This window comes from Oenanthe melanoleuca, chromosome 14 (genome assembly GCF_029582105.1).
Source record: "Oenanthe melanoleuca isolate GR-GAL-2019-014 chromosome 14, OMel1.0, whole genome shotgun sequence".
Taxonomy (NCBI): Eukaryota; Metazoa; Chordata; class Aves; order Passeriformes; family Muscicapidae; genus Oenanthe; species Oenanthe melanoleuca.
Window position 1 is genome coordinate 6,920,374 of NC_079348.1, and position 24,619 is coordinate 6,944,992.

The 24,619-nt window shown below is 55.1% G+C and overlaps 1 protein-coding gene across 3 annotated transcripts in view; it reads left to right on the forward strand.

Annotated features, from left to right (window-relative positions):
- Positions 1 to 24,619, forward strand: part of RAI1 (retinoic acid induced 1) — a 73,943-nt gene that overhangs the window by 40,151 nt on the left and 9,173 nt on the right. The gene's annotated exons all lie outside the window — the stretch shown is intronic.

A 24,619-nucleotide genomic window follows, 5' to 3' on the forward strand; every position in this document is an offset into this window, starting at 1 on the left:
TCAGACACGTACCACGGTCTGTCTCGCTTGCCTTTTATCCCAGGCAGCAAAGGAAATAAAAAAAAAGAAAGGGCTGGCGCGGTATCCAAAGAGATCTCTCCCGGAGGATGCGTCCCCTCTCCTGTGCTAACAAATGCTGCGGTATTTGGACGATTTGGAAGAAAAATGAGCAGATTTACGTGTCAGGCATGGTCCAAATTGTAGTTGTAACTCCATGGAGTTGATGGAGATCCATCGGAGATTAATTTGGCCCCAGGTCTGGCGCTTGCTCCGCAGGGAATAGGCTGGATCTCTGCCTTGGTTGAAACAAGAGGTATTCAAATGGGTTTGTTGTGGCTGTGCTATGCCCAAGTGGTAGAGCCGAGCAAAAATCCCAACTGGTTGTATCCCTTGTGCCAAAGCACCATAAATACACCTCGAGCTGTCAAGTCCTGCACAGTCTCTACTGCATTTACCACTGAGAATGCTTTAAGGGGGTAGATTTATCTGTAGGGGCTGTACACAAGTCTCCCTGTGTGCTTTGCTTAGAGGCTTGAACTCCATCCCAGTGTCCTGATAGGGGAAGCCTTTCTCCCCTCCTCTTTATGGGATTTCCACCCAAACTGAGCCTGTGCCAAGGCTCAGCCTGAGCCCCAGAGAGCCCAGCACTCTTTCACTGTGCTCAGACTCTGGTTTGGGGGGGCATCATCAGTCAGTGCCTCTGAGCAGAATTCGGGAGGGGTGGTTTGCTGCTTTGCAGTCAGACCTTGCTTCCTCTGCTTTATTGTCATCTCCGCTCTTAGTCACTGCTCGATGCCTCACCAGAGGACACTGCTCCTGCTGCATTTATGGCAGCCACTAAAATTGGCTGCTCCAACAGGGAGGGACACTGAGCATCAGGGAGGCTCTGCCCGGCTCCTTTATGGTCCTTGGCATTGTGTGGGGAGCAAAGGGGAGCTGCAGGGCAGGTCGGTCACCAAATGAGTCTCCTGTGCTGAGGATGAAGCTCCAGCTCCTCTGGGTCCCTCCAGCTGATGCGTGAGGGAATATGGGAGCAGTGCTGGGAAGGAGCAGCAGTGGCCACGTTCTCAGGTGGAGATGGCTGGCGTGTAAATGAAAATGAGATGCTCGATAAAGTAGGAAAGCATAATTAAAAACGTTCACGGCTGCTGGCTCGCAAAGCGTGGGCACTCAGTGATCCAGCGAGGCACAGCCGCCCCCCTCCCCAAACCCCACGGCTCTCAGCTCTCCTCCTCCTGTAATAGCGTGTCCTTCACATGCCTGTCGCTACATGATCTATAGAACAGGGCTGGCCTCTCATACCTCTGCCTTCCACCAGGCCAGTGACTGGATTCTCCAGAGGAGGCTCTAGTCCTATCATAGCATGTCCTTCACCGTGACTGCTGCTGCACAGAGACACGGCAGCACGGGGCTCTAATACCTTGTAATTCACTGTGACTGCTGTGGCAGGACCTGCACCGTGCTGTGCTGCTGCAGCCCTTCAGACCCCTTGGCTTGTGCATCTGTTCTTGGGCTTCAGAGCAAGGGCTGGGTGGGAGGGGACGTGGTGGGGGGACCTTGGAGGTGTCCCGGGCTTGGAGTCTGGTTCCTGGCTGCTGGTGGGCATGGGAAGGTGCTGAGTATCCCTGGGACATGGTCCCATCCTGCCTCCTGGGTGGTTTAAAGTAGGGAGTGCTGGGGGCTGCCTTGGCATGGGAGAAGTCCCTGTGAATGTGCCAGGGTGAGAAATGGCCCTTGGATGCAAGGAAAGCATCCTTCCTCTGGGTGGTTTGGGCATCATAATAAATGTCAATATCTCTGTGCACACAAAGGAGAAGGGGACATTTGGCTACTGAGCGTGTTTGTTCCAGGAGCTGATTTACTTTGAAGACTTAAAGGGTTCTCTGATGCTTCTCTCTTTGCTGGTTAACCCTGTTCCTTTGCCAGTTGAATAGAAATGCAGCTGCCATCAATAAAGCCCTTCTGGAGGCTGTTCCATGGATGTTGCCACACTGCTCCCAGTGCTGTGCTGGACATTACTCCCTCTTTCATTGATTTGGTTTAGCTCCTCCATGGCCAAGAGGCAGCTGCATCCTTGAGCTTTTACTGCTCTGGTAAAGTGAGGATCCCTGTGAGGGGTGAGGGTTTTCCAGCCAAGTGATGGAGATCCCAGTGCTCACAGCATCCCCTTGAAGCCCTGCTGTGCATGGAACAGGGTGTGGGTGACCATGGCTCAGCCAGGAACCGAATTTGGGGTTGTTGCTTTGTGTTCCTGGGTTTTCTTTGGAGGGGAGGCATTGGAAAGCCTGGAAGCTAGAGCCTGTAAGAAGAGTGAGGGTGTCTTGTCAGGGCTCCCAGGATGGGGGAAGAGTGGTGAGATGAATGAGGGATCAAGTTTTGGGAGCTAGTGCTTCCCTGCAGCATGATGCTTGACTTATTTTCCTAAAAACAGGAGTTGGCATCTCCTGTTTTGCTTCCATACAAGTCATCAGGATTGTTGTTACTCCTGCTTGGACTGAGGAAGGAGGAATTTGGCCCAGTGGCTTTTTTTTCCTCCTGCTTCCCCCCCAGCAGCCTAGGCTACAGATCTGCAAACAGCTGTAAGGAGAGCAGAGATCATTAGCTGGCAGGATCAGATGAGATAGTTTCTTAAAAGGATTGTCTGATTTCTCTATTGATCAGCCTGATTTAAAAGGGGGAGTTGGGTCAGAGGGCATAAATTATCATTGAAGGAGGGGTGAAGGCCTCAAAGGCTGTGCTGCACTTAGCTGCAGTGCTGAGGAATGTGTCTCTCGGCGGGGACGTGCAGAGCTCAGCCGTGGCTGCCGGCCAAGCTGGGTCTCCTCTGCGCTGAACTGGGAACCGAGTCAAGGGAAGTGCATTTAAACTTGGGTAAAGAGCCTCTCTCTCTTTGCCAAACTAGTTGCTGCAGCCCCACCGTTTGGGGTCAGAGGGGGAAGGGGTGCAGCGTGTGGCCCCGGGTGAGTTTTGGGGTGCTGTGAGATCCTGCAGGCTCTGGGCTCCCTCCCTCCCTCCCTCCCCAGAGAGAGGATGCTCTCACCCCGCAGAGACCTGCGACCTCTCCCTGGCTTTCCCCAGGCTCCCTGTGTGGTCTCCAGCAAGATGTTGAACCACTGGGAGGTTTCTGCCTCCCTGGCTGTAAAATGAAGCTAATCTGCAACCTGAGGTTGCTGCTTTCCCCATTCTTGTGATCGCTGCCCTGGGCTCCTGCATCTCCTGCCACTGGTGTCATGGGACTTGCAGGCTTTGCAGTGGCCCCCCCAGCTCTGGATTATTGGAAGAGGAATGGGAAAACATCCAGGGAAAATAAGACACCATCCATATTGATGGCAGAGGGTCTGGTTTTGGGAACATCTTCCACCCCAGCTTGTTCTGCTGCAACATGGATCTTTATTCATTCTTCCCTTATTCTTATCCATCCTCCATGGATTGAGAAGCCTTTTGTGCCTAGGTCAGTGTCCCATCTTCCACCTTCTTCCAGATTTTGCATTTCTCACAACTCTCTGAGGCAGGACTGTGGGGATCTGCAGTGGGGTAGTGTCACTGTGACAGGGTTGTGTCACCCCAACAGGGCATGAGCTGTAGCCATGACAGGGAAAGCTGCAGGAGCACTTGTGAGGTGCCAGATCATTCTCTGATTTGGGTTTGTGCTCTTTCCAATCCCAGTGGAGCTTGTTCCTCTTCTCTCTGGCTGTGCTAAAATAAAAGGGTGCAAGAAGTGTGATTTCTGGAGCTTTGGGCAGGTGTGAGGTGCCCTGGTGAGCGCTGGGCTGGGACATCTGCCTGGAGTAGTGCCATGGGGGAGGCTGACATGGCCACACCACTGGTGTCCCCAGGCTGGGGACATGTCCTGAAACCGGGTCCATTTGCCCTTTCCCAATGCCCTTTCCACACACCAGAGGTGCAGCCAAGGCTGCTGCCTGCCCCAGTGCTGCCCATCCTCCTGTTCCTGCCCTTCTAGATAGAATCATTGAATCACAGAATCATTAAGGTTGGGAAACCCCTCTAAGACCGTCAAGTCCAACCATAAACCCAACACTGCCAAGGCCACCACTAAACCATGTCCCCAGGTGCCACATCCACACATTTTTTGAACACTTCCAGGATGGATGAACACTCCACCAATATCCTGGGCAGTCTGTTCTGATACCTGACTACCCTTTTGGTGAAGACATTTTTCCTAATATCCAACTTCAACTGCCCCTGGCTCAACTTGAGTCCATTTCCCCTTGTTCTATTGCGTGTTACCTGGAGCAGAGCCCGATCCCCACCTGGCTGCACCAGGGAGTTATGGAGAGTAAGAAGTTTTCTCCTGATCCTCCTTTTCTCCAGGCTGAACCCTCAGCTCCCTCATCCACTTCTTGTGCTCCAGATCCTTCCCCAGCTCCGTTGCCTTTTTTTGGACACCCTCCAGCACTTCAGCATCTTCCTTGGAGTGAGGGGAACATCCCCATGTTCCCTATCCCTGTGCTGGGGACAGCAGCACGGTGGTTCCCCGTGACGTGTGGTTGGAAGATGAGCCAAGTCATTACCACGGATCACTTCTGCCAGGTGGAGAGCAGGGGACCAGCATCCCAGCCCAGGGCACGGCTGGGAGCGGGCAGAGGCTTCAAAGGCTGAGCCAGGGCAGCAGGGGCTCTCAGCAGCCCCAGTCCCACCGAGGAGGAGAGCATCCTCTTCCAAGCATCCTCCCGGCACGGCGGTGGGAGCAGCCACCAGCGTGCGGCAGCTGGGCCGGCATTATCCTGGAAATGTCAGCCGAATGCCAGCCCGCCGGTGAGCGCCAGGACGTGGCAGGAGGCGGTGACTCGGCTTGCCGGCATTGGCTACCATTTTAGAGGAAATGTGGAGCGGCGGGTAATTATTTCTCCTTCTTAATTGAAATTTCAGCCTCAGTGCTTCGCGAGAGCGGGAGGGAGCAGGAGCACAGGCGAGCGTGACACCAACGCAGGGCTCATTGTGGGATGAGGGGAGCAGGAGTGAGCTGAGCCTGTGGGGTGGCAAAGCATCTCCCAGCTCACACAGAGTCCAGCACTCCAGGGAAGGAATTCCCATAGCCCACAGCACGGCCTGCTCACTGTAGTGAAATAAAACCAACCCCTAGAACGCCAAGATTTTAATTTTTTTTTTTTTTTAGCGGGGGAGGACGCGTTGTTGTTTCTTTATTCCCATATTTCTGTTTTGCTTGGGATGAAGGGCCAATTAACTGGAATTAGGCGCTGCAGCCTGGCACCCCGCATGGGCTCGGAGCAATCAGGTGTAGCGCAGCATGGCTGATGAGAGCCAATCAAGATGTATAAATGAGGTGTTGACATTCAAACAGCAGGTACCCGCGCCGCCCGGCCGCAGCCGCGCTTGCGCGCTGCCGATCCGGGCACGAGGAAGGGCTGAGCCTGATGGGGCAGCCAGCTCTGCCTGGGCTCCAGAGCATCTTGTGTTAAAGGTGATGGTGGGGACACACTGAGCTGTCCGTGCTCGGGGCAGTGGGTGTGAGGCAGAGTAGTGGACATCCCTGCCAGGGTCTGGTGCTGGCAGTGCCCATGCCCAGTGCTGATGCATCCCCTGGTCATGGCCCTTAGTGCTGCTCCAGCCAAGCAAATACTGTTCCTTTGAGGAAACTGAGGCACAGGGCAAGATGGTGGACAAGGTGCTTAATGCTGGGGCCTGATTTCACCCTCAGGATATTGTATTTTCATTGCCAGGGTCAGTTTTGCCTTCAAGTCCCTGAGTGGTGTTGGGATACATTTGTCCCTCCACTGTCTAGGGATTATGAGTGGGGATCTTGGTGTAATCACCTAGCAGGTGCAGGGCCAGCACCCTCCAGCTGTTTGCCACCCTCAGCCCTTGGGTCTGTCACTGTGGGACACCCTGGGAGGTGGGGACCAGGGCCACCAGTGGCCATGGCAGCACTGCACAGGCCAGAGGAGCTGGGAGGCCATTCATCCAGGGAGGAGAAAGCAGCTCCGTGGCGAACAACCTCATCAGCGTTTCCTGTCTCGCGATGGAGAAATCGCATGTGGTGAGAGGCTCTAAAAATAGGTTCAGCAAAACTTTTAACCACATTTGCAGATGTTAAAGGTAAAGCCAGAGCTGCCTCGGGGGAAGAAAACATCCCTGGCTGTGCATCCCTGGTGCTAACCCTCACCTCTGCCGGTGGCAGGGAGCTGGCTCTGAGGACAGGAGCCCCCAGACGGGCAGCGGGGCTGAGCCTCTGCCTCATCTCATCGCTCTCCTGTGCGTCCCCATTAAGTGTGTGGCAGCAGGACATTAGGAGCAGGAGCACGTACCAGCAGGCTCTGTCTAACAGCGCTGCCGCCTGACCCTGATTTGTAGCAGGGCTGAGCAGGGAGGTTTGCTGTAGTGTTACAGCTTTTCCTGTGGTAATAGCTGGCTGGGCAGCACTGCCAGTGGCACCTGGAGCCCACAGTGGCACGGGGAACCCACTGCTGGGGTGGGAGGGGTGGGAAGGAGATGCTGTAGCTGGGTCATGGCACATTTGCTTGCCAGAGAGCTGAGGGGGCATGTGGGGACATGGTGTTGCTGCTGGAGTTGTGTCTCCCCATGGCAGTGGTGCTGGCACCCAGAATGGTGGCAGAAACACAGCTGCATCTGCCTGTCCTTGTCCCCACCAGCCCAGTGACTCCATGTCCAGTGGCTTGTCCTGCACACTGCAGTGGGTGCATGCCAGAGAGGCTGCTGTCTCCTTGCCTTCTGCCCCTGTGTCACATCACCAGTGCTGGAGTCATTTGGTCACAGTGGCCAAGGCTGCCAGGTCCTCTCCCAGCCGAGGTGTCAGCTCCCTGATGGCACTCAGGGGATGTTGTTTCTGCCATGCCAAGGGTGACAAAGCATCAGAGGGTGCCAGCCCTGTGCACACAGTGGCCACAGCAAGGTCCCTTTGTTACCATCCCTGTGGGGTTCTCTGTGTGAGGATGGATGCATCCCATTGCCATGCATCCCCAGGGACTTGCAGAGGCAAAACCGACCTGGTAATGGAATGGGAATACAAAACCTGGAGGGCTGAGGTGAGCCCCAAGGTTGGGGTCCTTGTGGACGGCTGGCAAGGGGCATTCTGCCCACAAAGGGTGGAAGAGGCAGCACTGTCTGCCAGCATCACTCTGTGGTGCTGTGGTCTTGGTCTGTGCCAGCCCCACAGCCCCAAGTGGGAGATAGCAAGAATCTTTAACCTCACAAACATGGGAGGTTGACTCGGACCATCAGAAAGATGAGAGACAGAGAACAATTAAAGGGAAGAAGGTTCCTTGTGTTGCCTTAGCTGCCTGCTGTTTGATACCAGCTCGCAGGCTCTTGGCACCTCTCACATGCAGCTCGGTGCTGGGGCACAGGAGGGCACACAACTTTCTTCTCAGGAGGGAACTTCCCAGGAAGTTTAATAGTTCCTGTTGGTGTCATGTCTGGGGGAATCCATTGCTTCCTGTCTGCCATTGCCTGGCTTCACCTTCTCCTGTCAGTGTCATGGCTGCATTTGGGGTAATGGTTTGGGTTGTCAGCCTTCACCTGCAATCCTGCAGGGGTGAATAACTGTGCTCCTCAGAGTTATTCAGCTAAAAAAACCCAACCCAAACCAACCTCAAACAGCTGCAGGCTGTAGGGTGCCTCATGGTGGCATGACTGGGATGCTGGGGTGCAGTGATCCCAGGAATCTCTACTGGTCACATCGGAATCAGTCTTTTGGCAAAAGTCATCACCTTGCCAGCAGGAATAATAGCCAGGAGGGGGAGGGGGCCAGGGCAGGCAGACAAGCAAATCCGTTTTATCAGACGCCGCATATTTTATGAAAGCACATTTCAGCTCTTCAGCCTTGGAAAGCTTTTCATACCCTTTAATTTTCTAATAAAAAGGAATTACGTTTGCTGAAAAGCCAGTAACAAGATTCACTGTCATTGTCTTTTGTACAGACCATAATTCCTGGCTCGGGCTCCTGCCTGCAGCCCCGTTGTGTGGTCCCAGGTGTGGGTCCGGAGTGCAGGCAGAGGGGCAGGGGACAGCTTTGCTGGTGGGAGCTTGTGGCAAGTGCCCAGGAATGACAGGGGTGAAGGTGAACACCACGTTTGTCTGCATCCTCAGTGATGCCTCTTGGTGCCAGCACACATCCCTGATAAAGCAGCATCTGGTTTTGAGGTGGTTCCTGCTGTCTGAGTGTGCCAGGCAGGAAGGCCTTTGAACCAAAAATCAGTTTTAATTGCTTGGTCATTGGCCTTGTAACTGCGAGCTGGAGAGTGATGTGAGGTCCTGACGAGGCTGGTGGCTGGCAGACAGCTTTCCTGGTCTTTGATGTGGCTGGGACAGGTTGTGGTTTCATATGTGTTGTCTTTGCTGAGGACAATGAGCCGGTGTCCCCTGGTCTGTGCTGGCCCTGCAGATGTGACGGGTGAAAGGTTCAGCTGTGCAGCCAGCAATTTCCAGTCTTCTCTCGCCATCCCCTCCCACAGTCTGCAGGATCTGGATTGCAAACATGAGATCTCAGCAAGCCCAGGGCACTCCCAAAATCCAGCCAACCACAGGCTCTGACAGTGGGCAAAGCATCTCTGGGTACCAGCACCAATAGCCACCAACTCCTCCCAGCTCCGTGCAAACCCTGAGCACATCCTGGAGGTGTTTGCAGCATGGAGAGCCTCACAGGCTCACTCACACCCACTTTACTCCAGGGGTGCATCCCCCTTTGAGTGCTGGAGCTGCTGCTCTGCCCGTGCTCCCGTTCGGCTGCCACGTGGCGCCGGAGCCACGATGCCGCAGCCGCTGGCGCTCCGTCTCCTTCCGAGTTGCTCATTTGAAGTTTCAGCTCACCGGCTGTCTTGGTGCAGGTGGCATGCAAAACCAGCCCACAAACACCAATAAATATCTCCTGAATTCTCCTCACCACACCCCCCCACCTCTAATTCTCGTTTTCATTCTTACTTCCCAGCTGGTTTTGGGGGGGAAAACGGGTTTTTCAAAGCTTTCCGTAAACGTGTGTAACAATAGGAAGCGTTGCCTTTTAGCCTGCGGCCGGCACAGTTTTAAATGAGGTCCCAGGTAGTCATGGTTACCTCTCCTCTTCAGTAAGAGATGACTTTTATTTCCTGCCTTTTGTATTTGCACATCTCAGATATACATTCTCCTAAACCATAATTGGTATTCACAGATAGACAGGAACGCAGGAGCGAGCTGCCACAAGAGGGGAAGAGCCAGATGGACGCAGGGGGTGTCAAGGTCTCCAAGCCCCCAAACATCAGGAAATCTTAATTTCAAGTCATTTTTCCTCCCCTGGCAAGGGCGGGGAGGCAGACCTGTCTCTCCACAGCCTCAGGGCTTGTCCTGATCCCACCTCCCTTGCAGCATCCTGGTTATTCTGACTGCTGCGCCAGAATTCGGGATTTACCCTCTGGTCCTGCAATCCTCTCCGTTATCCTGCATCCCCTCCAAGCATCCCTTGATTTTACTGAGCTAGGAAGGTGAAAAAGGGGCTGCCCTGTTCCTTTTGTCCCCAGGCAGAGTCCTGACCCCCCCAGCACTTGGGGGACCAAGCCTGCACCCCTTGATTTTTGGAGGCACGAAGGGGAAGCAGAGCTGTGGGGCTGTGCGCTCGCCCGGGGAGCGGGCGCGGGAGGGAGAAGCGCTCGGCAATGATTGATGAAAGATCATAGCCTCATTCCACGGGATCATTGCTCAGAGTGTGGGCAAAGCTGCGAGTCCCAAGGGGACCATCGCCTGGATGCATGCGAGCCTGCGATTCAGGGCAGAGGGGATGCGAAGCCACATATTTTATGCCTTTTTTATTTTTTCTCTCTCTCTCTCCCCTTCTCTCTCTCTCTCTCTCTAAAGCACCAGGAAAACAAAAACCCAAGCTGTCTAATCAGAGACAAGCAGATTCCACCCACTTCCTTGGAAAACTTGCATTTGCTAGGAAATCATCTCGCTGCATTTACAGCAAGCAGAGTGCCCCAGCGGTAGCTCGTGCCTTTCTGGCAGGATGATAACCAGCGCTGAACAATTATTGCGCTGGAGCGGGAGCAGCAGACATATTGGCTTTTCTCAGCCAGCAGGAAAGAATTTGCAAAACTAAGCAGGCGACTGGAGCAGCTCGGATTTGCAGCGTTGGATGCGCGGTGCCGCGGATTCACAGCTCACCAGATTTGCTGGTGGCAGCATATCAGGGACTCGCACACCGCATGCACCTGGGCTCCTATTTACATGTTGTTTTTTTTTATTTTTTTGCAAGGGAAGGGCTTGTTTTTTCTGCCTGGAAAATGTGTCTGATTCCCAGCTTCCCCAGTGGATGCTCAGTCCCCCAGGTGTGCGCTCGGGTAGTGGGGAGAAGTTGTTTGCTTTTGTGTTTTTTCTTTTTTAATGAGAAAAAAGTCTACTTGTGGCAGAATCATAGAATGGTTTGGGTTGGAAGGGACTTAAAGAGCATCCACTTCCACTCCCTGCCATGGGCAGGGACATGTTCCACTAGACCAGGTTGTGTCCAAGCCTTGTCCAGCCTGGTTTTTGACGCTTCCAGGGATTCACAGCTTCTCTGGGCACATGTGCCAAGGCCTCACCACCCTCACAGGAGGGTGTTCTTAAAAGAAATTCTCAAAAAATACCATCAAAATTGTTGTCAAGGAGGTTGTCCTTAAAAAGCAGTGCTGGGAAGAAAGGCAGCAGTTTCAGCAGGATCTTGCCCTGTGCCAACCTGGCTGCCCTTAGCATCACCAGAGGAGCAGGGTCTGTTTGGGGGTTCCCATGGGAACCCTCTTGTGGCACAGCAACAAAACCCCAATCGAGGCAAAACTCCTTTGCTCAGTTGTAACTTCAGGCAGAGGTGTAAGGGATTGCTGGAGCAGCTCCCATCCCTCTGAGGTTTCTGGTTCTTCCACAGGTAAAACTCTCCCTGACTTCAGGTCTCACATATGCCTTGTCTTCTTCATGGGCTGGGCAGAATGAAAGCAAAGAAATCCCTTCCCTTCAGGCTTATGGGGTTGGATCTATTCCCATTTCCCTCTGCCCACTCACAGCACTCCCTGTCTCTGCTGGAGCATTTCTGAAGGGGATACTCCAGTGTGGAGAAGTGGCGTGGTGAGGTTTTGGTGTGGATCTGAGCTGTGGGTGCTGTTTGGCAAGGACAGTGGGCAGAGCCTGGCCTGGGATACTTTTCCCAGCCCCACTCAGGATGCAAACTCCGCATCAGTTGCACCAGCAGCTGATGGAGACTCCAGTATATTAGCAGCATTAATTAAGTTACAAAAATTATGCATGTTATCAGTTATGAGACGACCTTTCATAAACTCCGTTATTAAAGCAATAAAGCATGACCCGCTGGTCCTAACCAGTCTAATGGCTGGCTAAGAGCACGGTTTTTCACATAATACTTTTAGCAGGTCATTAGCTGAGCAATAAGACAACGTGGAGAGCCAAAGTGATGTGCGGGAATGGCAGTGGAGGCAGAGACAGTGCTTGATGAGGGGACACGGGGCTGGGGGTCACCTGTCCTCCCACATGGCTTGTAGGGATGTGCACGGCTCTGGTGGTGGCTGTGGTGGGTGATGGTGGAGTAGTGGGTGTTAATGGGGTGCTTCCAGCCTGTGCAGTGCGGAAATCCCAGTGCCGTGGGGCAAACCCAGCCCTGGAGCAGGTGTGGGGCTGGTGTCTGTGCCTCTGAGCCTTGGTTTCATTGCCAGAGCCCACCCTGCAGAAGGGAGATGGGGTGTTGTAGTGTGGCCATCCCGACTGCAGTCCCAGTGATGGAGACTGACCTTCCATGAGGCCGGGGGTGGGATGGAGGGGCCTGGGCTCTCTCTGCCTGAATGATCTTGGTGTATGGACAGTGCTGGTCTCAGCATATGGTTGGCGTTGGTCTCTCTGAGCTGAGACCCCGATTTGGGGATATACAGGTTGATCCTCTCCCTGCTGTGCCTGTGGGGCCGTGCCAGGCATCCATGGCCACCCAGAGGAAGCCACCAAGCCCTTGCCCTCAGGTCCTGCTCCCTCCACGCACTGGTGCAGTTATTGAGCACATCCCAGCTGGGTATGATGCCCTTCCTACCCCTGGCTATGCCATGAGACCTGGACATGCCAAGGGCTGCACCACAATCCAGCACCCCCAAAGCGCCTTTCCCGGTCCCCGCCAGCCGTTTCCAAGCACTGACCCTCTCCATAAACAAAGGAGAGGGAGAGGGAGGGTGGCTGGCATGTTAATATACTCTCCCCCCCTCTTTTCCTCCCTTCATCCCTCTGGGAAAGGCCTTTGCAGATATAAGCAAACCTTGATTAAAAGCTGCCTGACAGGCAACGGCAGCAGCAAGCAGCAGGCAAGGAAGCTCTCCAAGTCCAAAGGGAGCTGCTTCTGCTGCTGCCGCTGCTGCCTCCATTCTCAGATGTCCCTGATCCTTTAATCAATCACAGCCGCGGAAGAGAAGAGCAAACAGCCGTGCCGGGGCAGAGGTATGTGCACGCATTCGTTCAGCCGCAGCCGAGGCAGGGCGGCCGCGCTCCTGGGCTGCCGCACGGAGCTCCCCGCGCCCCGAGCTGCTCCCTCACCTCCCGGAGACCAGCAGGGGCTGTGTCCCTGCCCGTGCCTCCCAGGAACCCGGCATGCAGGATGGTGCCCCACGGGGTGTAGGCAGCGGGAGGAAGCTCTTGCCTTCTCCCCAGGTGCTCCAAGATGCGTTCTCGGGTAGAGGATTCTCCCAGCAGTGCTCATGTGCCTGGCTAGCAGCGAGCAGGGAGAAGGAGGTGTTTGCAGATGTTGGGGAGCTCTGGGAATGGGGATAGCCACAGAGAGCCAGCCTGGCTGTTGTGTCTAACACAGGGCTGGCCAAAACCCATCTGTCATTTGATGGCACACCATGGCTGGGCACATGGAGCAGCACCCCTGGCTCCTGGGGTGTCCCCATGGGGGACAGAGCCCCATCCTGGGCTGTGTGGGGTGGGCCAGGATCTGCTCCAGCCCTGGAGGCACAGGCAGGGCCTCACGCCAGCTGTGGCCATTCCTGGAACCACCAGCATGCAGAGAAACCGCCCACCCCCGGGATGATTTGTCACCAAGTCCTGTGTGTCACCGCGGGGCTCGCTCCTCAGAGAGGCTGGAGATGGGGGCGGAGGGAAGGGAGAAACACGTCGTTTTAATACAACCCAGCAAAATCCTCTCGTTCCTGACGTGCTTCCCCAGCTCGTGTGCGGCAGCGGGAGCTCCGCCGGTGCCGGGCCGGCAGGGGCAGGCAGGGACCTCGATTCTCCTGCTTATTTTTGCTGTTGCTTATTTTTAGCGCCGCATCTTAATATATTGTGACAGTGCCCTGGGACGTAGCGCGCCTCTGGTCGCAGGAGGTGTCTGGGGCAGAGCTGCTCAGTGCCACGAAGGGGCTGCAGCCAAGCTCTGGCTCAAGGCCAGCTAACGAGGCACCCGCCGCTAACGGGGGACCCGGGGGAGTGGTGGGGATGAACCTGTGCCTTGAATTTGTCAGGGCTCTGCAGGAAGGGACTTGCTCTTGAGGGAATCACGGGTTTTAATATGTTTTTTCATTAGTTCTGATAATGACAGGCTGGTTGAGGGCAGAGCTGGTGCCAGGCAGGTGCCTTGGCTGAGATGGTGCCTGTGCAGACAGGGACACGGATGGTTTGATGTGTCAGGTACCTCATGTGTACTGGGGGACTCCAGTGCTGGGCTGACTTCAGTCTGCCTCCCTGGAGCTGTTTTTTGGGAAGGGTTGAATGGTTTGCATGCCAAGATGTGCCTCACAGTTGCCTTTTTGGACCTCCAAGATGGTTTTGATGCAAGGCAGAGAGGCAGCTGGCAGAGGCATAGGATCTTACAGGGATCAGGGTGAGATCCCACCAAGCCAGAGGCTGGCAGCAGTGGCTCAGCCGTGGGTGTAATTCCAGTGGGGATGCTGTGTCCGTGGGGAGATCTGGGTGTGCTGTGGTGCTGGGTTTGGCTGCAGGACTCTGCATGCACAGGCACTGCCTGCCCCAAACCCATTAGTAACGGGTCTTTGTGGAATAACTCTCCTCATTACGGCGAGCTACCCCGTGTGTCAAAGCCGCTTTATAAGGAAATTATACTCGGCTCCAGCTGGGGTGTGTGTATGTAAATGGAGCTGTGCACAGCCCTGATTGAGACATCATGGGGCAGCTCAGCCTGGGACCCCTGGGAGTCTTCAATCCTGGGGGAAACGGGCTCCTGAGGGTGCTGGTGGTGTGGGATGCCCCTCAGCCACCTCCTGTGGTCTGGTAGCCCCTGTGTGCACTCAGGGCTTTGGTGGGAGCTGGTCAGGGCTGGAATGTCTTCAGGTGTTGGGGCTTCAGTCACCACGTCCTCCCAACAGCATTGCAAAATATCTTCTCTCTGCACTGTGTTTGGGGGAGTAGAGGGCAACCCCCTCTCTTCCATCCCACCCCCCAGTTTTGTCAAGATGTCACTGCGGCCCAGCACTGGTGGAGGAAGTGTGGAGTCCCCTTCTGCTCCTTGTGTCATGATCTGAAGCCCTGCTGAACTGGGATTAAATCCTCCTGGCACTGGGATGCTCCACACACACACACTGGAAACGTTGGGATGCTCCAGCATTTGGAAGAAGCAGGAAGAATGTGCTAGAGCTGAAGCTATCTCAGGGCTTTGGTGCCCATAATGGGACATTGAGGACATCAAAGGACACAATCAGACACTGAGATTCTTCACCTGTGCTCACTGCTCCTTTCCAGGAAGGAGTGGACACAGCACACACCCAGGATCCAGCTGGAGCATCCCCACATGCCAGGACATTGGCACTTCTTTGTGGAAGCAGGGTGGCAGCTTGGCAGGGAGGTGAGACCCTTCTTTTTTTTGGCAGCATGTTCCTAATCAGCAGGACCCGCGCGCCCCGCCGCAGGCACGCCAAGCGCTGCTATTTACGGAGCTACTTGAAATACACCTGCAAGAGAGGAGAGCCAGCAAGTAAATAACCCAGCAACCCGCCAGAATGAAAACGGGGAGAAGAGATACAGGCAAAAAAAAACCCAAAATGAAGTGTGATGTGGAATTGAGGGGCTCTGTCCCAGTTGTGCTGTGGTTTTCCACCAGGGTGCTCACTGGTGTTGGTGGTTGGTGGGGAGACCCCATCCCATTGTTGGCCACGGGGGATCTTAGCACATCTCTGGAATGGGCAGGGGGATGAATGGATGGGTGGGTGGATGGATGGATGGATGGATGGATGGATGGATGGATGGATGGATGGATGGAGCCTTTTGCCCACCTCCCCACTTGCTTTGTTTACTTCGTGCTGCTGTTCAGCTCCTGCCTCCCCCCACCCTTTTCTGAAACATTATAAATCAAACAGCTTAAAATGTAAAGCATCAAAAATTCTAAAACCTTCATCTATTATTAACTGTGACAGTAAATTCCACCTCTGAATGTTTCACATAGCAACTGTTACCAGGACTCAGCATCCAAAGCTGATGTTCCAGCAACTTTCCATCACGGTGCCGCCGCCACTTCAACTGTGCCAACACCAGCCTGGTGAGACTGGCTGCCACTCCCAACACTTCTCAATGGGATTGGGATGCCAGCACAGAAACTGAGCTCAGATTTAGTAAATACAGCCCAGGATTGGAAAGAAACTTGGTGCCTGCATGTGGGAGCTGGTGGTAGGATCCCCCATCATGTTCCTCCCTCTGTGTTGATCATGCAGCCCCCTAAATTTCATTACTTTCACCTAGTGTTATGAAGCACCATAAATGGCAAGGATGGGAATGGAGTGGTTAAAATGAATGGATAGGGAAGGGTTTTTGCAAGGGTTGAGTTTTCTTTTCTACGTCCACTTCATCCCAGTGTTGTTGTGGCTCCTGAGTGGTGACCGTCATCCTGGCCTGGGCAGGGGCTCTCACTGCTCTGAGCATTGGGTTGTGGTGAATTTGTGATGTGCCAGGTGCCCACAGCTGTTCACTACTGGGATTTGTTCATGGTTTGGTGTTTGTTTGCATTCCACACGTGCCCTCATGGCTCTGTTCTGTGTTGTGTCCCCTGCCTGGAGGTTGAGCTGGGGTGTTTTAGGCTGGATTTGGCTGCGTGGCAGCACTGTGAGCCTGGTTGGAGGTAGGGAGAGAGCCATGGCTCTGCGACCCCATGGAATGCTGAGCCTGCTCTGGTGAGAGCCCCATCAGTGCACCAGCACCATGACTATGGCAAGGCTCTCACTGGCATCCCAAGCACCCAAAACCACCCAAATTCCCCCAGCATCACCCACCAGGCCATGCCTGGTGCCTCCATACCCTGGCAGAGGCATCTCTGCCTTGCCATTGTCCTGGCTGTGCCACCTTCCTGCAAATCCTGGGGCTGCCCACTGGGATCTCGTGTCGTGCCATGCTGAGCTGTGCTGGCTGCGGGGCCAGGCAGCAGCGGCTGCTCTGCATCTCCCCAGGGACAGGCAGCAATTTTCCTGCTCTGAAGAAGCTTGTGAAGGTTTGAGTGAATCTGGGAAGCAAATCTAATTGGCAACCTGGTAATTCCTCGGGGGGACATGTACTTTGGTCATATCTAAGTACATTCCAGCCAGTGTTTAAGACACGCTGAATCCAAACTTGGACAGTCAAATACCAGCAGCTCTAAGCTCCTTATCTATTTCAGGCAGATTAACTCCTTAATCATCTCTTTTGGAAGTTCCCTGCCCCAAATTCCTCTCCCCTCCTCTTCCCCCGCCTCAGTTTTTCAGCAGGAACAAAAGAACCGATTTTGCAGGGTGCCAAAGGTGGGGACAGCCGTGATTGACAGAGTCAATAACCTGGAGCCGGGAGAAGGCCTTTGGAAATCTGCTTCCCACTTCACCTGCCCCAGTATTTGTCTTCAGGATTTGAAACTGGGGAATACATAATACCAAAATAATTTACCACACAGCATCAAACCTCAGTTTGTTATTTTCAACCTTCTTTTCTTTTATATATATATTTATTTTTTTTTTATTTTTTTATACTTGATTTCTTTTTTTCAAGAGTGTTTCGTCCTTATTTTTCCTTTCCCCCAGGGGATTCTTGCTCAGCATCTCCTAGCAGGTGACCACGGTGCAGCCCCCAGCCCTGCTCGTGGCAGGAGGATGCTCATTCCCTCGCTGGCAGGCAGAGGAGCCCGTGCTGAGCCGGGGGACACAGGCGGTGCTGGCCACTGTCACTCAGGGGAGTGTCGGAGCATTACGCTTCATTACCGAGCTGTCTGCTGCCGGCAGGGGATGGCTCAGGGCAGAGCCCTGCAGCAGCACAGCCAGCATTGGCTCTGCTGCATGGACCTGTCTGTGGGCAGATGTGCAACGTGGCATCTGTGGGGTGCCCCTATCTGAGAGCACCTCACAGATTTTGCTGTGGGGAGCTGGCAGTTGCTGGGTCATGAGATTGGCTGCTCCAAAAGTGAAGGCAGGAGTTGCCACAGGAAGGCAAAAGGGGGACAGGGTAATGCCCCCCATAACCATGAATCCCAGTGAGGGGGTCTCAATGAGGCAGGGACTGGGGATCTCTCTGGGATCACCGGTTATAATTGAATAGCACTCGTCTAAAACACAGCCACAAATGTCCCCATGTGCCTGACGTGGTGGGGACATTGGGACAAAGCTCCATCTCCTCCTGGACAGGGAGAGAGAGTTTGGGATGGGGAGAAGGCATGGGATGGTGCAAGGGTCTGTCATTTGCTGGATGCTGAGGCCTCCTGGTTTTGCATGTGGCAGCGTGAATATGCTGGAAGTTTTCCTGATAGAGAAACTGGCTGTGACCAGGGACAAGCCAGAGGGGCTGGATCCAGTGGCACATTCAGAAGAGCTGGGAATGTAGTGGGGGTAATGGCCACCTGTCATCCTGCAGGGTCTCCAGTCCTGTCTCCAGTTCCAGTTCCACTGGGGAGGAGGTCGGGGATCCTGGAGCTGGGACACGAGCCTGCTGCATTCCCATGCTCCTGGGCTGGCACTTCCCAGCATCAACACTGGACCCCAGCACAAACCTGGACCCCTCTACAGTGGGGAAACTGAGGCACAGCTAGAGAGTGCTCCTGGTTCCAATCCAGTGAATTTTTCAGCTCCTGCCAGGTCCTGCCACCAGTTTGGTGTGGGTTTGCTGGGCTGATAGGTCAGCAGGTGCCCCCTGGCACCACAAGCCATCCCTGTTGCATTCCCCAGGGAGTGCAGCCTTATGCATCCAACCACATCCATGAGCCACCAGCTGACGAGATGCAGACCTGATCCAGGACTGGGATGAGGATCCATTCCCTCTCCTGTACTTGGGAGAGCTTTTATTTGTTTTATTTTCATTGGAAGCAGCGTGAACCCCTTGGGGCATCAGCATTGCAGAGGAGGGTGCCAAGGGCATGGCATCTGCTGCCCACCTTTCGTTGCAGGGATGTCCTGCTTCAAGGGGAAACTGAGGCAGGGGACAAAAAGGATGTGGGAGAAGAAGGGAGGGCTGATATTAGCGGTCACAGCAATGATTGGAATGGTTAATTATTATTGGAATTGAAGTGAGTCAGGCCAAGAGCAGAAGGGGAGGGAGGAGGGAAGGGAGGAAGGAAGAAGAATCCCAACCTGTCAGGCAGAAAAAGAGTACAGAAGAAAAACATGAGTGTGTGGAGAACTAGCCAGGCTGTTGCTTCACACTGGCCCCGTGCTGCTCACTTGGGGTGAGGCTGGAGGATTGGCTGAAGGTCACCGTGGTGGTGACAACAACCCCATGGCCACAGCTGTGCCCATTGGTGCCCTGCACCGTTGTACTGACAGCTCCAGGCAGGTCTGCACCAGGATTTGGGTTTGGAGATTGCTGGATCCCTCCTAACCTCAGCTGATTCCAGCTCCTGCAGGGTTGGTTTTCCTCTCCCCTCAGAGCCCCAAGGTCGATGTCCAGCTGCTGGCTGGGAGCAGGATCATGTGGAGCCTCACTCCATGGTACATCCGGCCATGAATTCTGCTCTGCAGTGGAACACGGTTCTCCTCTGGAGAGGGAATTTGCCCAGAAAGGCTCAGGCTGAGCATCTGTTTTGCTGTGAGCCTTCAGCCTTTTTTTTTTCCCCTTCTTTCCTCCCCCCCCACCACCCTGTTTTCCCCTTTTTATCTTTTTATCTTTTATCTTTTTTTCTTTCTCATTTTCTCTTATTCTTCTTTCTCATTCTCTGTGTTTTTCTTTTTAAAATTTATTTTCCTTTTCTTATTTTTTCCTTGCCACCCCCTTTTTCTTCTTTTTCCCTTTTTTCTTCCTTTTATTTCCCCTTTTTTGCCTCCCTTCCTTTTCAAATCCTGCCTTACCAACTGACATTTTCCACCACCAAGAAAAAAGACAACCCAGTAGCTAGCTCTGACTCCAGAACCTCCCATCATCCTCCCCAGCCCAACCCTCTGCAAATCTCCCATCCCTGACATCAAGGACCCAACCCCCCCCTTCCAAAATAAAGGAAATAAAACCAAGTGGAGAGAGGCTGGAGCTGGCGGCTGAGCCGGATTTCCATGTGAGGGGATGAGGTTGGGGCGGCCACGGGCTTCCCCTGGCAAGCGACAGAGGAACCGGGGCCAGCAGAAACGTTGAGTCATGAGTGCGGTTCGCAGGCAGTGAATTTTTTCCCAAGGAAAATTCCTCACTGGGGAGGAGCAGAGCTGGGAGGGGGGGCAGCAGTGAAGGACTGTGGCCCCTAAATGGGACACTGATCTGGGGATGGGGATGCACCCCATTGCGGTGGGAATTCCCTGGGCAGGTTCCAACCCCCGGGAGGGCGGTTTGGGGAGGGGGGGACCTGCCCAGGGAATTCCCCAGCAGCTGGATGGGAGGAGCAGCGTGATCTGGGGGGGCTGCAGGAGATGGGGACCCCATCCTTCCTCCTCCTCCTCCTTACCCACATCCGCCCACCCCCACGCAATGGGCGGCGCAGCCCCAGCTCCATTTATCATCATCTGCGGGCAAGTGAAGTGTGCAGGGAACAGCTGCTCCGGTCGGCTGAGCGCCGAAATGGGGCGGGACGCGGGGCTGGGGGGGCGCGGGGGCTGCCCTGGGGTACCAGAACCCCACGATCGCCTCACTGGGACGGAGCACTGGCGTGCTGGGAGATGCTGCTGGTGATGGAGGGATTGGGGAGGTGTATTAAAGGGGTTCACTGCGGGGCGAGCACATTATTGGGGTGCGTTGGGGCAAGGGTGCGCTAATGGGAGTGCATTGGTGCGCTGGAGAGAGGGACCACTATTGGGGTGCTTTAAAGGAGTTTATTGGGAGGCAGTGCAGTAAAGGGGTGCATTGAGGGGGTGCACTGGGGAGAGGGTGCATTAAAGGGGTTCACAGAAGGGGGCATTGGCAGCGGGGGTGCATTGGCAGCAGGGTCTGTGGGGTGCAGGGACGAACAGCAGCAGCTCCACAACTGCGTGGAGGGTTTGCCCCTACCCCGGACCAGCCCCAGGGGTCCCTCTGCACCGCTGAGAGGGGACTGTCTGTATTCCATCCCCCCAGTTCCTCTCATTCCCAGCTCCTGAGGCAATATGCCTTTTCCTGGTCTGTCCCACACACCCCGGCTCTCCCCCCGCAGCCTCCCCTTTTCTCTCCTCCCTTAATAATCAAATTCTCCGGAGCACTTTGCGGTGTGGCAGCCAGCCAGAAAGGGTTTCTTTAAACTCCACCAGCTCACAATTAAACAAATCCGGGGCTGACGCTACTCGATAGGCGCTTATTCCCCTCCCTGGGAGCTGCCGGGGGATCCAGGGGGGTCCAATCCCTCCGTTCCCAGCTCTGACACCACCTCACCATATGGGGCTGCACCCTGGCCGTGGGGTGAAGGCTGGGAGGGGGTTTGTGCCAGGGGTTTGGGGCGGGGAACGGGGTGTCCGTGGTGCCAGCACTGCTCTGATGGCAGAGCATCCCCCTGCGAGAGCGCTGCTATTTTTAGTAGCTGAGTCCTTGTTGATGGTACAGCAGCGAAGGCGAGGGAGCAGCCGGAGCAGCAGCAGGGCTGGATCAGGCCCCGCGGGATGAGCAGCAGCTGGGAAGCAAGGCCAGCGTGCAGGGAAATGGGGGACGCCCTTTGCCCCTTGGGCTGAAGGTCTTGGTGCTTACCGAGGGTCCTGCCATGGGGTGTCCTGGGCTGCTTCAGAGGATCTGGATCCGGCCATGCCATGTCCCTGCCAGGCAAGAGCGGGGGGGAGGAAAGGAGAGAAGGCAGGGAGGAAAGGAAGGAAGGGAGGAAGGAAGGAGGGGTGATGGGGGGGGGGGGGAAATGACACAGAATCCAGCCACGCAGCACAAATCCTCCTGAGCAGCAGGAGGGCTGCTGGCCACGGTGTGTGCTGGCCTGGCAGTGCCACACAGTGCCCTGGCTCACTCCTGGCATCAGCTTATGCCATGCATCAGCCCCCAGCACCATGACAGCATGACCCTGTGCACCATCATGGCCCAGGCTCATGCCCTGGCACATCAGGGAGGTGCAGCAGCTCTTTGTGTGTCCCCCATGAGTGACACGGGGGCTGTGCTGGGCTGTCCACACTCTCTTGGGGCCAAGGGGATGGGATGCTCTGTGGTGGCTGTAGCCAGCAGTGAGTGCTGGTCCTTGTGTTCCAGGGACAGAGTCATGCCAGTGCTGGTCAGCATGGTGGCCCCAAGTCCCTGCCCTGTCCCTTCCCAGGGACCCACACCATGAGCCCTGGCCACAGCACGGCTTTGCCAAGGGCAGGTGTCTGTGCACCGACAGCCCTGTATCGATTCCCATCTCAGAGGCAGTGCTGGAAACTTCTTCAGGGTCAGGAGAGCACGTCCAGCAGGGACGTGGCAGGGACAGTGAGTGGGCAGGGCCCCTGGGATCAGCCACAGCCACCTCCCTCTCCGGGGGAAGGCCATAACCTCCCTGCTGTCGACAGCTTGATTTGATGCCGTTAAAGCGTTTGCTCGGAAACAGCCTGCATCAGGCACAACATCTGGCACGGCCCTTCCCCGGCAACGCCGTGGCAGATCCCAGGGCAGAGCTACCCTCTGGCTCTGCCAGTGGGTCTGGGTGCTGCTGGTGATGAGTGTGTCCCCTCCCAGGGACAGCCTGGTGCCCAGGTGGCCCACAGGGACATGGGACTGTGGCTCTGGGTTTGTGGGATTTCAGCTGGAACACATTCCCTCTGTGTATCCCCACCTCTGATCCATCCCCTCGCACCGTGCGTTTTTGCTCATCCCGACATTGTCCCAGCTGTTTGGAAAATTAACAATAATTAATTAATAACAATAATTAATTAATGATGATAATTAATAATAAAGGAGAAAGGGGAGAAAAGCTCCCCCTAAAGCTTCAGCCCAGGGTCTTTTCAAGCCAATTTCATTTTTCAAACCCACTCCCACACAGCATGAAGGACCCTTTGCTCCCATTAATTCTCTCACCGCAGCCCAGGGCTGCCCCACAGCCTGGCTTTGATTTTCCTGCCTTTGTTCCAGCAGCACTGGCACAGGGCTGGCACAGGACACCATGCTGTGGTAGGGGCTTTTGTGCCAGCTTTCCAGATTTTTTTGACCCATCTTTTCTGTGGAATTTAGTCTTCAGCTGCATCCAGTTGCCTACAGAGCCGGCAAGAAGCATCTGCAATATGTGGCAGTGGAAAACATCCCAGAAGGAAATGGGGAACAGAGAGGGATGGGGTGCTGGGCTGGTGTGGGTGGCACTGAGCCTGGCTCCAGTGTGCCCAAGGACACTGTGTGATGGGTGCATGCCTAAGCAGCTGGTGTTTATGGAAATAAAACTAAATAAAGCCCCGTTTGTGTGTATAGACCAGAAAGGTGCTGAGGTGTTACTGGTGGATGCTGCAAGGAAAAGGGCTGAGCTGGGACCCATCAAACCAGCAGAGTGGTTTATGTGGCTGTGGCAGAACTGCCAGCAAAGGGACCATGTGGTGTTAGGCATGTTGTGGTAGTGGTATGAGGGTGATGGAGGGACATGTGGGGACATACACAGATCTATGCCCCACAGGGAAGTGTGCCAGGAGCTGGGATGGGCACAGACACTGCCAGGACCCCATCCCCTCCTCTTGTTATACTCATTGCCTTGATGGAGACTGAGGGGACAGCACAGGTGTCACCACTGTGTCACTGACAAAGGAGCAGCACTGGGGATGTCCCTGAACAGCTACAGACCCTGGGGGCTGCCCTAACCCAGGCTGACAAATCTCTATCTCATCCTTGTGTCCACCCCAGTACCTTCAACCCACTGGTACTGGAGACAGGCAGGATGCATCCCCCCGCCACCAAGCCCTTCATTAGCCCCCACAAGCCACTTGCCTGCCTCAAGAGATCAAACCAGTGACCCAGGTGTGTCCCTGCTCCCAGAGCAAGCGGGGTGAGGAAATGGGGAGCTTTAATGACGACGGTGGCGAGGCGCTCAGTAATGACGGCTGCTGGCAGGAGCAGACAGCTTCCAGATGGCATCGCGCCGGGGCAGGGGGATCGCTGGGGCCGGGGGGGCTGCGGGAGGCAGCAGCCGGCAGAGATGGGCAGAGCCAGCAAGTTGAAATGACTTTTTTTGCAGCAGAGCCTGCGGTTCTGGCCCTCCGCGCTGCTGCTTCCAGTAATTAGCCCAATAATTAAAAAGAATGGCGATAAGAGGGGTGTGCAGAGGCGCTCGCAGGATCCCGGCATCCCTGGGGAGGCGTGTGAGAAGGGCGGGAGTGATTGGTGGATGTGAGGGGTGGTGGATGTGTGAAACACAAAGCAGAGGGACCCCGACATCGTGTGGGGGGTCACTGCAGGAGGTGACCAGGCAGGGAGGGGTGGGCAGCAGAGATGGACAGCTTCAGCAGCAGGGGCAGGAGGGTGGCTGAGCCCACTGCAGGTGGGGAGGAGGCAACCAGACCCCAGTACCCTCCTGCCTATGGGTATCGTGCTGCAATGCAAGGAGATGGGATAGAGGAGGATGCAGGACGCTGCAAGGTGGGGATACAGCGCCAGGCAATGTGATGCAGGGTGACAAGGCACGAGGCAGAGCGATGCGAGGTGACACAGAGCCAGCTGCTGCCATCCAGGGCACTGCAGTGCACAGGGATGGGATGCAGGGCAATGGGATGCAGGGCAATGGGATGCCATGCAGGGCAATGAGATGCAGGGCATTGCAATCTGATGCATCAATGCAGAGAGATGAAATACAAGGTAATATGGTGCAGGGTGATGTGAGGTGAGACAGGAGGAGGCAATGCAGGGCAATGCAGTTCAGGGGGATGCAATGCAAGACAACACAATGCAGGGAGTCGAAATGGAAAGTGATGCGATGCAGGATAAAGCAAAGCAATGTGATACAGGGAGATGCAAATCAGGGTGATGAAATGCAAGGCAACATGAAGCAAGGGTGTAGGTAGTGTGAGGCATTGCAATACGGGGCAAATCAGGGCGATGCAATTCAGGGTGATGCAAGACAACATGATGCAGGGAGGTGAAACACGAGGTGAGGTGTTGGAGAGCAATGCAAGGCCATGCAGGCAATTCAGTGCACCATGGGGTGATGGCAGACAATGCAGAGCAGTGTGAGGTGATGCAGCATCATGTGCTGTGTTCCGGGGTGGCTGTGAGACAATGCCCAGTGGGGCAATGCCTAGCAGGTGAGGTGAGGCAAGGCAGTGTTGTCCCCATGGTGCAGATGACACTGGCCCCTCTCGGTCCCTGGCCCACCGCAGTGGCGACGCTTCATTTGAATTCTCGC